Below are 12,403 nucleotides of genomic sequence, written 5' to 3'. Positions count from 1 at the left end.
AGATAATTTCTAACACATCTCTTCTTAGAATGTAGTTTAGTGGAGTTGCTTAAGAATTAAAGTGTCAATCCTGGTTTAGTTCAAATTTCTATTGGAATGAAAAAAATGTAATTGTGCTGAGAGTTTAGCAGTCTGGAGCAATGAATAAATTCTGTTTCTATGTTCTGGAGCGCTGAAACCTGAGCTGCAAGCTCTCAGAATTGTGTTTCTGTGTGCCAAAATGTCCAGTGGGTCGAAGATAGAGACCTAAGTAAAAGATCAATGCATTCTTCACATGAAAGTCACATGAACACCCATAAGGATGTTTGTTATGAAGTGAATGGTTTTCTATCCAGCCTGGAACGTGTGCCTTTTTCGGGGTCGTTGAGCATTAAGTCCAAACTGTTAAATCCAGGATTTGTCCACTTGATGTCCATAATTTATCACGTTTTTGCTCATTTTTTCTCCGTGCCTTCGGTAGATCTCTCCTAAGAAGCTGGGTTGTAGCGGGCACAATGAACAAGGTCACAAGCTAATGTTCATACCAAAACATTGATATTCAACAAATACTGTTTTTTTAGTATACATTTATTTATTTATTTTAATTGTGGGAGTAACCGGTTCACCCGGAGAAAACCTATACAATTGTTTGAGGAAACCAGATCACCTGGAATGAACTCACACAATTGTTTAAGGAAACCAGATCACCTGGACTAAACCCACACAATCACCCTTCATGCTGCCAGTGATTGGAAATGGTTGTTGTGGTTGTCGGAAATAGTGAGAGAACCTCACCTTTTAATGCCTCTCCTGAGTAATCTTGATGAGCTCCTTGTAGCGTTAGTGCAGTCTGTGGTGAGCTTATCAGAGATGGGTGGTAAAGGTACATACTTTGATGTGATTTTATACCCGTGCTTGACTGTACTAGCCGAGAGCTGAATGTGTGGTAAGGTCTTCAAAGCTGGTAGTGTGTTTGGTTGACACAGTGGAAGGAAGCTGCCTTTTAAGTGTCTCTCTGCTGAAACTTTGAACGGGTCTGATGATGTGGGCAATGCACCTTATCATCGATGGGTGGCATGTGTACATGGTCCGGTGTTTGCTGAGACCCCTCCATGGCTGAAAGGGTGTTTGGTGGAACTTGAGTGAAGACACTGCCCTTTAATGTGTCTCTCTCCTGAGTCTTGAGCACACGCCCATATTTGGACCTAGTCTGGTCCAGCTGCATGTGTGGCGAGGTCTTCATAGCTGGCAGGGTGTTTGGTGGAACTGGTGTCAGGACACTGCCTTGTAATGTGTCTTTCTGCTGAAGCTTGAGCACACGCCCATATTTGGACCTAGTCTGGTCCAGCTGCATGTGTGACGAGGTCTTCATAGCTGGCAGGGTGTTTGGTGGAACTGGTGTGAGGACACCGCCTTTGAATGTGTCTCTCTGCTGAATCTGGGTCTGAGGATGTGAGCTCTGCACCTTATCAAGGATGGGTGGCAAGTGTACATGGTCCGGTGTTTGCCAAGACCCCTTTGTACCTGACAGGGTGTTTAGTGGAACTTGAGTGAAGACACTGCCTTGTAATGTGTCTCTCTTCTGAGTCTTGAGCACACGCCCATATTTGGACCTAGAGGGGTCCAGCTGCATGTGTGGCGAGGTCTTCATAGCTGGCAGGGTGTTTGGTGGAACTGGTGTGAGGACACCGCCTTTTAAGGTGTCTCTCTGCTGAAATTTTGAACGGGTCTGATGATGTGGGCGATGCACCTTATCCTTGATGGGTGGCAAGTGTACATGGTCCGGTTTTTGCTGAGACCCCTCCATGCCTGGCAGGGTGTTTGGTGGAACTGGTGTCAGGACACTGCCTTGTAATGTGTTTCTCTGCTGAAGCTTGAGCACACGCCCATATTGGACATAGTCTGGTCCAAATATGCAGTCCGGTAAGAGAGTTGGTCATGAGCAGATCCACCTCTGATGAGGGGCGGGTGTGGCTTGAATTGACTTTGTGTGAGCTGCAAATGTACTTGTTTTGAAGTGGGTTCAGTCCCCTGCTTGACGGCACCATCAGATTGCTGCATGTTTGCTAAGCTGATGGTGTCATTAGTGCAACCTGTAGTTGGCCTGGTGTTTGGTGGACATGGTGTTGATGTAGTTTTAGACCCCTTGTTGACCTCACTAAAATACAGATTTTCCAGGGGTTTGTGAGTTTCTTTAAACTCTAATTGTAATTGAGCCTCACTTTTTATTAAGTCAAGTCCTGACTGAATCTTCATCATCCGTCTATTTACACGATCAAGTAGATCCTCTGTTAATTTGGCTCCAGGCTTCTTAGGGCTGACTACCTTGTCTATTCTGTCACAGAGGCTTTTAATGCTGTCTGTCAGTTCTTCTGACTTTGATTTTGTTGGAAAGACAGGACGTGCCAATGGAAAGTTGCTGGTCTTCGTTGTGCTTGGTCTGCCGGTCTCCTCCTGTTCAGCATTCTCCTCAAGGCTGATTTGTGAAGCACCCCATTGGTCTTTCCCAAAGAGGCCTATGTAGGTTCCTGTGTTTTCCCACAGACAGACATTGCAGTTCCCTGCGGTAATTAACTTTTCACAAGTTGGGTTACAGTGAACACTCACCACCCCTGTGATGTGAGATTGCCAGGAGTGCAACAGAGGAGGTGGACACAATGACACGCACCACCCATTTATATCCTCAAATGGCTCGTTGTTTGCCTGTTTTTTAAACCCAAAAGCCTGAATGTCCCACTGATAAATCTTTCCGGTACTATCCCCGGTCAGTAATATCTGGTCATTGGGATCAGTTGACATGGTGGTAATGACTGCTCCTTCATCCTTCACTGCTCTGAACTTTCCAATCAATCCTCCCTTGCTAATAACAGACCAGGCATATATGTTGCCATCTGAAGACGTCAGCAGTGTGGCTGTGTGAACTTTAACCTCCCTGGTCTTCAGACATATGATAAGAGGTGTGTTAATCACAGCAGTGTTGTTCCCATTCAGGGATTTACTATTTAGAGGTCTTTTCCCAGTGCCTCTGACATGCTTTGGACTCTTGTGACCAAGCAGACTCCCTGTCTGGCCCTGAGTGGTTTTGTCTGCCATGTTTGTTCGAGGGGTGTTGCTGCCATTGAGCCAGTAGAGAACTTCGCCACTGGCGGCCTCCCAGATGACAATATTTCCATTGCTGGAGGCAGTAACCAGTGTGTTTTCATGGACATCCATTGAGCAAATGTCATCTAAATAATCATGCTTCAAAAATCTGTTGTCATATCCGTGTATGTCCAGGTCATAAATGATCTTGGAGTTCATTCCCGACACAAACACCCTATTGTCTACACAGACGATACCTGTCACCTCCCTTTGTACGGTAACAGGAAGAATGGCAAGCTCTGTTCCGTTGTTGAAGTTCCAAATTTTAACTTTTCCATCCTGGGAAATTGTGATCAGTCTGCGCTTTAGTCCATCAAATGAAATAGCAACATGCCCCACGTACTGATCTGGAGTCACCTTGAACTGCATGGCGGCCGTTCCTGTTAAGATATCCCACACTGTCACCACGCCATTTTGGCAAACAGAGACAACCTGTTTGAAAATGTTGTGATAGAGAGCACAGCACAGGGGCTTGTCATGCGATGTTAATGCATTTTTAAACACATCAGTTCCTCTTCCAAGATATTTGCCAATATCTGTGTTAGCTAGGACTAACTCATTGTTGTGTGTGTTGTAACACACACTGGAGATAGGACTCTGCATCATTTCTTTTATCTTGAAGCTTTGCAAACAGATCAGTGCATCCTCTGACCAAACACATATATGGTGGTCCAGCGATAAACTAACAAAAACTTTTTCCTTGGGATTTAACATTTATGGGTGATGGGTTTGGCATGTCCCTTTAATTCCTGGACGCATGACACTGTTTTGTGGGGAAACCATGTCCTCAGTAGGGCATCCGTCCCACCGGTCAGCAGATACCCAGAGGAAGTGGAGTATTCTACACAGGTGAAGAAGTCCACATGTCCTCTGCTCTTAAAGACTGTTGTAGACATTTTGGTTGTGGATGTCTTGGGTAGAGAAGCAAGGACCATTGTCTTGGATGAACTACCGCAGATAGCAAACGACCTAAGTGATGGAAAATATTGGATCTGACTGCAAATGTCATTAAAGATGTTGACCTTCACACATAGAAAGTCTTTAGAGGGGTTTTTTAACAGGGTTGAAACATAAACAGTTGGATAATCCCGCAGAGAGATTTTCTCATATGCACCGTTGAAGAAGAGGCCGTTTTCACATATGTTGTAGGAGACAAACACAGACAAAAAACCTTTTACATCGCCAAAGGAAAACACTGCTTTAGTGCCTTTGGACCAGTAGTTCATGGTATTCACTATGTTGTCCTCTACTATTAAAGAGTGGCTGGTTGAAAACAACTTAGGGAATTCATTGCAGCGATAGAATATTAGTTCCCTGTCAGAAGTGGAGATAGCCAGTTGTTTGAGTTCACTGATGTAGACCATGTCAGTAACGTGCATTTTCTTGTTGTGTGAAAAAGGAAGTGTGTTTTCCTTTTTGTATAACTGAACCGGGTATGGGGTGTCAAAGCTGTCAGGCCAGAAGTTGAGGATACCATTCGAGCTGATGGAGAGGTATTGACCTTTTTGGTAAGTGCTGGTTTGTCCTAATAAAACCTCTGAACCATGATCAGGTTTCCTGTCATTCTCGAAGGGACGGTGAATCAGACGAACAATCGCTTTATGGTGATCCACCGATATCATTTCGATAGGTTTGGGAAAGATTTGATTTTTAAAAGCCATATTTTGTGATGCCTTGTTTTTGTTCACCAGGTAGTCTGTTAACTCCCCGAGGTCCACACTTCCATCTCCATTTGTGTCAATCTTCATGTGGAGGGCAATGAGATCTTCTTCATCCATAGTAGGGAATAACTGCTTCAGTCCTTCACAGAATTCTTCAATGTCCAATCCTCCACCTCCATCAGCATCCGCCTCATGAAATAGCGTTACAATGTCATCCATATTTTCAGCAGTAAACATTTTGTCCGTCTTTGAAAGTTCACTTCTAGAATCCATTTTAGCGTTCTCAGTTAGGTCCTCCGACCGAATAAACCAGTTCAATAGAGTTGCTTAAGAATTAAAATGTCAACCCTTAAGATGTCAATCCTGGTTTAGTTCAAATTTCTATTTGAATGAAAACAATGCAATTGTGCTGAGAGTTTAGCAGTCTGGAGCAATGAATAGAATTCTAGTTCTATGTTCTGGAGTGCTGAAACTTGAGCTGCAAGTTCTCACAATTGTGTGTAACGTTCTGTGTCTGCGTACCAAATGTGCAATGGATCGAAGATACTGACCTAAGTAAAAGATAGTGACCTCAGTAAAAGATCAACGCATTCTTCACATGAAAGCCAATGATGATGTCATAGTTTGTTATGAAGTGAAGGATTTTTTAAAAAACTTTATTCAACAATTTAAAACATACAAATACAGACATTAGTAATTGACTACAACTTTTGAATACAATTGAATACAACTTATCTCATTGCATTTCTAAAAGCAGATAACAATTCAACATTCACAGCTTTAAATCGCAGAAATATTTTTTTTTCCTCTTACAACCCAAGCCATTTTTAAGCGTTTTTTGCTCATGTCACATTAATACTCACTGTGATCTCATTTTTCACCCCATATGCTAATCCGGTATCTCACATTCCCAAACACAACCATGGCCAGAAGTAGGAATAGCTCCTAAATGTCTGTTGAACAACACATAACAGAGTTATATTGGCATAAAACATAAAAATGATAAACGTTAGTTAATTGTATTTGATAATTTATTAAAATAAAATAGAGGGGAAAAAACAGAATTTTATGCATTTTACAGTTTCTTGATCATGCAAATAAAAAATAAAATTGTATTTATTTATTTTTTTTTACAATTTTTGAAGTTGGAAATCTTCTATGTGAGTTTTTTATCCACTTTTTATCCAATTACATACAACAATTTCTTTTTTCACCTTCTTTCTAGGGTAAGTGTTTTTTCTTTGTCGATCTTTTAAACAAAACAGGCTTTTTTCAAAGCCCCCCAGCAGTTTTGGGGTTAAGAGGGTTAAAGCATGGTTTAGATTTATGAATATATTTGCCTAATAATAACATGAGGTTAATATATTTCGCTGTAGTCAAAACCAGTGATGACACTCTTCCAGTCTATTTTAACTTGCGTCTTTGTTTTGCATAGTATAAATTATTCCAAGCCTGACAAAAGCTTCATGAAATACTTAATGTGCCGATTTTTCCATGTCATTATCACAAAAGCTAATCTTGGCATCAATCTCTGTGTTTTTTGAGATGTGTAAGTTTGATGGGTATATTTGAAGCAAGATTTTCGGGTATATCGCCTTTACTTTGTTATTTATACAGGGAAAAGCCAATTATTTTCCCATCCTACCTCTGAAAGTAACAAATTCTAAAAGAATTTACCTCTTGGTGTAATCTGCTTTTGTTCTGAAATATTTCTGATATTTTTGTTTATGCATTTAGGACTTTCAATTACTATTCCATTGAGATGCAACTTTAATTCTGTTCTCTCACCAATTCCAGCTTGAGCTGTCATTAGCTGGTGGATGCCAGATGGTAAAGCTTTGCTTACCAAACTGTATTAAAAGTAATAGGAAATGATTTGGTTCTCAGGACACAAGTTCCAGTATATATGGCATTTTTCTAGAACCTGGCACAACGCATATTCTCTTGTTGTACATGACTAATGTTTTATTGTAAAATAAATTACAATTTCATCGTAAAGGTGCTCTGTATCCAATTTGTTAAAGTAAATAGTCTTTATTCTTAATAGTGATATATTTATTATTCCAGATTATTGTTTTGTGTGGAGAGAAACATAACTACGTAACATAACTTCCATGCCATCAATGCCTGCTGGTAGAAGTTGAACAATTGCAGAGGAGACTTTACAATGTTAAACTTACAGGACATAAAATATATATATATATATATATACATGGACTGCAATAGAGCTGTTTGGAGCAGTTTGTGAACAGTGGTTTCTGATGGAAATAAGACATTTAAGCCCATTCTGATGTATGATTTTAAAATTAAAGGGTTACATGTCCAATTAAAGCTATATTTGAAATATGTTTTATGTTATGCTTGGGGTCCGGCTGGCCGTGAGTATTTGTTTTGTTTTCTATTTTCTGAGTTTGCTATCGGCCTACCCTGTTTTTTCCCTGCTGTCTTGTCTCTCACTCCCCCTCCTGGTGAAGCCAGCTGACAATCCACACGTGAGTTCCATCCACAGTCACCTGCTCCCGCCGCCCACACCTGCCTGCCATCTCCAATTAACGACAGTACATCCACCCAGCTCTCCATCCACTCCTCGCTTGATCGGTGCTTCGTTCACCCTGGTGAAACTTGTAACAAGCCTCTCGCTCGTGTTGAACATTTAAATCCCTGTGTTACTAGTTACTTACCTCTTTTGTTTTCTCTCCCCCCAGTCATCACCTCCACTCTCGCTCCGTCTCTCGGTCAGCTGGCTTCCCCTCTCGGTCGCCCTCCCACGGCATCCCGCTTCAGCCTGACTCCGTTCCCCTTCCTGGTTTGGGTGTCTCCTCCTCGGCTCCACGCTCCCGGCTCTTCCACTCCCCGAGTCTTCCCGTCTCGATCCCTGGCGTCTGCCTCCCCACTTCTCCTTTTTCTTATTTAATAAATCCTTCTGTTTGGCAAGCCGTTGCGTTTGAGTCCTTCTGTTCCTTTTATCTCTTTTTTTTTTTTCTTCAGGCTACTCTTAAAAGGAATCCTTATGTCAGGCTCATTCCAAAACAGGGTGAGCCATAACTAATGTGTCACTTGGGTAACATCGGACCTGTCTGTATGATTTTAAAATTAAAGGCTTAAATGTCCAATTAAAGCATAATTTGAAATCTTTTTCAGCCTGTTAAAGCCATATTCACTTTTTTTTTTTTAAATACTTTAAAAAGGAATCCTTCTGTTAAAGGAGAATTCTGGTCAATTTCAACACATAGCTCTTTTAGTGAATTTGGAGGTCTGTCAGTAGAGAGAAAAATGAAACCCTTCAGTGGTGCCTACACCATGTTATCCTCCTGCTAGAGTTTGCACCCAACAAGTTTTAAACTTGTTTATAGCCTCTAAACATGCTCAAAATGTCATTACAAGTGCTGAGCCATGTGCAGTGATTCCTTCAAAGTGAACACAGTGACATTTACTACAGTAGATGTGACAGGCATACAAGCTGTGTTAATTCAACCAGTGCACATGATGCTGAAGACTACAGTTTCAGATTTGGGAAAATGCAAAGATGAACTGTGTGTGTGTGTGAATGAGGGTCTGTCCAATTTCACAGCTTTTTTCACATGTAGCTAGTCCATATTGGACCATGTCCACAATACACAGACTTGTCAAATCTGCATCATGGTTTTGATTCTGGACCCGGTCCAATGAGGGCAAAGTGAAAAAAGCAGTGAAAGCTCAGTTTTTTTCATTTTCATAAATACAATGAATTAGCTATGTACTTTACTTTTTTCATAGATTGCATAGATTGTAAGTACAGTATATGAATGTGAACTATACAGTGGGGTTCGAAAGTTTGGGTGTGACGTCAACGTCACACTCATTCAACAAATAACGATATTTAGGGACAAAGGTAATTTACGCTCTCTCTCTCGCCTCGCAGTTTCAGGAAGTGCAGCGTTTAGGCGACATGTGCAGGCCAAACATTTCAGCTGTTTAGACGAGCTGAAGTAATGACTGTAAGCTATCTAGCAAACATAGTAGAATTTAACTGAGATGTTCAGTGTATCGTTTTTGTTTCTAGTAACGGTCATAACGACACAAAACATGCTGCTGGTCTGCATGAAACCTAAATGACTTGAAGGTACGGCAGACTGTCCGACCATTCTATGAAATGTATTGTCTTAAAATATGCTGGAAAGTGGTCTAATATTGTTTGTTTTTTTATATAGGACTGTCTTCAAGTGCAACATTGTCTGTCATTGTTTTTTCCCACATTAATTTAAAGTAGTAAGTATGTCTACAACTTGTTTTCTTTTTCAATTGGGTTTGTTTTTGTCCATTTCAAATGTATTATTATTATTATTAAGGGTAAATGCAATATCCCTGACGGACGCTGCGCAATTTTAGGGCTGGTTATAGGCTCCAAGATAGCTTTAGAGACCCCTTATTGCTTGCTAGGGTGGTTGAAGGTGTTGCCTTCTATTGTCCCTGCATGTAATGTGTGAGTTTTAAAGTGTGCTGTGATGTTTTGTTCTATTGCTCTTTTATTGTGTGTATTAGGTCCTAACGCATTAATAGCCTCTAAACTATTCCAGTACAATTTTGCTTTTTATATCAAGTAATTGAGACGGTGCCATTGCATTTTTTTAAAGTCGCTACTGTGTAGTTCCACACTGGTGCTTGTTGGCCGTTATTTTTGTAGTGTTTTGAATCTATGCAAACTGTGTGAATAAAATTCCATTTTTATTTTGTACCTGGCCTCCCGTCCTGGTTTGTTCTGGACACATACCTGTTTTCAATCACTACACTTGTGGAAACAACTGTAGCTACATTAAAATTCTGTTTCATCAGGGTTCAAGGCAAGGCAGCTTTATTTGTAGAGCACATTTCAGCAACAGGGCAATTCAAAGTGCTTTACACAAAATCAGTTAAAAAGCAGATAAAAAATTAAAACTGATAAAACACATGAATAATCAGATAAAAATATAAACATTAAGACACATAAAACACAAGAATAAAGTTACAGTGCAGCATAAGAAATTAAACACTAAAGAAATGAACAGTCATTTAAAGAAAGGCAGCATGAAAAAGAAAGGTCTTCAGCCGTGATTTAAAGAACTGAGAGTAGCAGTGGATCTGCAGGTTTCTGGGAGTTTATTCCAGATATGAGGAGCATAGAAACTAACTGCTTCCCCCTGTTTAGTTCTGACTCTGGGGACAGAAAGTAGACCTGTCCCAGATGACCTGAGAGGTCTGGGGGGGTCATAGTGTAGCAGCAAATCAGAAATGTATTTTGGCCCTAAACTGTTAAGTGATTTATAAACCAGCAGAAGTACTTTGAAATCAATTCTTTGAGGCACAGGAAGCCAGTGCAAAGACTTCAGAACTGGAGTGATGTGATCCAGTCTCTTGGTCTTAGTGAGGACCGAGCAGCAGCGTTCTGGATCAGCTGCAGCTGTCTGATTGATTTTTTAGGGAGACCTGTAAAGACCCCGTTACAGTAGTCAAGTCTACTGTAGATGAAAGCATGCACCAGTTTTTCCAAATCCTGTTGACACATAAGTCCTTTAACCCTTGATATATTCTAAAAATATGGATGCACCACATGAACTTGTGCTACTAATGGGACAGTTTAAAAGTGCCAAACAAATGTTTGACATAGACCTCCTCCTTTAAAAATGAAGAATACACACTTTTTAGAAAGATTTCACCTGGTCCAGCCAGAGGAATTTTTTCTTGGTCACAGGGCAGATACTGGACGGAAACGGAGACAAATGAAGCCGGTTTTGGCACCAGACACTTGTCAGTATGTACCAATACTTGAAACAATCAAATTGAATTGAAGATGTCTACATCTGTTGGTTTGGCTGGGGTGGTCTGCGGTGGAAGAGCCTTCTCCCGTTCTTTTCCAGTCCCTACACTGTGGCGGGAATGACCTGGGAGATGTCGAAGCCGTCAACCTGGTCGCAGGAATGGCGGAGGACCTGCAGCTACTACTGGAATTAACAATGTGGCACTAGAGATTCAACTACTTCTTTTTATTATGTAGACTTGTCTTGTGACAATTATTTATTTACCTTAACCCACAGTGTTTTATGTATGGAATTTCCACTGGATTGTAAAAGGTGAACTACATTTTTTAATTCAATTTTCAACATAATCTTAAATAAAAAGATACAATGTTTGTGGTTTATGTAATTTTTAAGTTAATGCCCATTTCAACGTGCAATAAAGGTCTTTCTAGAGCTACATTTTGTTTTTCTGACGTAACTATAGGGACAAACAGTATTGTAGTCATACAAGAGGACATTGGTAATTTGGTATAATTTATAATTAAATCAAGTGTAATTGAAAATGCAATAATTGCTGTTTAATCTGTGTAGGGTTATTGTAAATGTATTTAACAAAAGTATGATCACAAATTGCATAGGAAAAAAAAAAACTTATTCAATGTAATGATCGAATCAAATCTACCTAATATTTACTGCATTTACATTTTTAAAGTGAAAACTAAAAACTATACAAGGACATGCATGTCAAGATCTAATTCTAACAGTTTAAATACAATAAAACATACATACAGTACATCCAATAAAATATATAAATGATATGCCTAATACGTATTTATGAAGTGGTAACTGTTAGGTGTGAATGGTGTACAGAACGCAGAGCCAGGAGTGTGAATTAACAGCTTTATTTAAAGTACTGAAGTATCGAGTCTAGGTTTCCGAGGGGGAAAAGCATGTCCAGGCTTCCAGGGTGAACCAGTATACAGTCCATGCTTCCACACCAACTTGTGGCCAAATTGAGTCCCTTCTCGGGCTACCCTTCCTTTGTCTTTAACGTCACAAATGAAAATAACGTTCAGGATCTCTGGGAAAGGAAACGTTATTCGTGTCTCCATTTCACACATCTCTGCAGGTTGATTGTGGTCGACAACGCTGTCGTGGTTAGCTCGCCAAAACTCTACTGCCCAAGTTGCTGGCTGGCTACGCAACGTTAGCTATATCCGCTAGCATACGTACAGGCCTTCTTTAACTGTCTATGGTACAGGCTAACTATAGCCTGTTAGCTTTGTGTGTAACGTAAGAAAAACTCGCCCATCTCGAGGAGTAAGGCTTACCATTTAATTTAATACAATTATGGTACAAATGGTGCACTAACGCGTGGGTAATGTAGATATTGCATTAAAGATCAGCCCCCCCACTCAGATCAGCTGGTATTCTGTCTATAATGGAGTGGTATGGAAATTTTTAAGTGACCCCAAACTTTGGACCGGTAGTGTATCTACATTACCCATTATCAGCAACCATTCCTCCAATCATCCAAAGGCACATTATGTTTACTAATCTGATATCATTTTAAAAAACTAACTAGAAAAACACTGGCAAACCTATTTACAATTATGTCAGCAAATAATGTAATCTGGAAACTGCTGCCCTGGTTAAAAAAACAAGGCACTGATCTCAGCTGGTATCCTGTCTATAATGGAGTGCAATGGAAATTTCTAAGTGACCCCAAACATTTGACCGGTAGTAGTATATATATATATATATATATATATATATATATATATATATATATATATACACACATGATTCACACACATTTGCTTGTTGTCCTTGAGCACACTCTGTAGATAATTTCTAACACATCTCTTC

At 40.2% G+C, this 12,403-nt stretch overlaps 1 long non-coding RNA gene across 1 annotated transcript; it reads right to left on the bottom strand.

Annotated features, from left to right (window-relative positions):
- Positions 1-4,019: 4,019 nt before the first annotated feature.
- On the bottom strand, positions 4,020-11,821 carry LOC116684172 (uncharacterized). The gene is made up of 4 exons (XR_004330770.1): positions 11,802-11,821; positions 11,683-11,771; positions 11,009-11,012; positions 4,020-4,031 (listed from the first exon to the last, which is right to left on the bottom strand). It is a non-coding gene; the product is annotated as an uncharacterized LOC116684172 (long non-coding RNA).
- Positions 11,822-12,403: the final 582 nt, after the last annotated feature.

Source organism: Etheostoma spectabile, unplaced genomic scaffold (assembly GCF_008692095.1).
Source record: "Etheostoma spectabile isolate EspeVRDwgs_2016 unplaced genomic scaffold, UIUC_Espe_1.0 scaffold00019224, whole genome shotgun sequence".
NCBI lineage: Eukaryota > Metazoa > Chordata > Actinopteri > Perciformes > Percidae > Etheostoma > Etheostoma spectabile.
The sequence above is the reverse complement of the archived record's forward strand: the minus strand, read 5'-3'. Positions and strand labels throughout refer to the sequence as shown.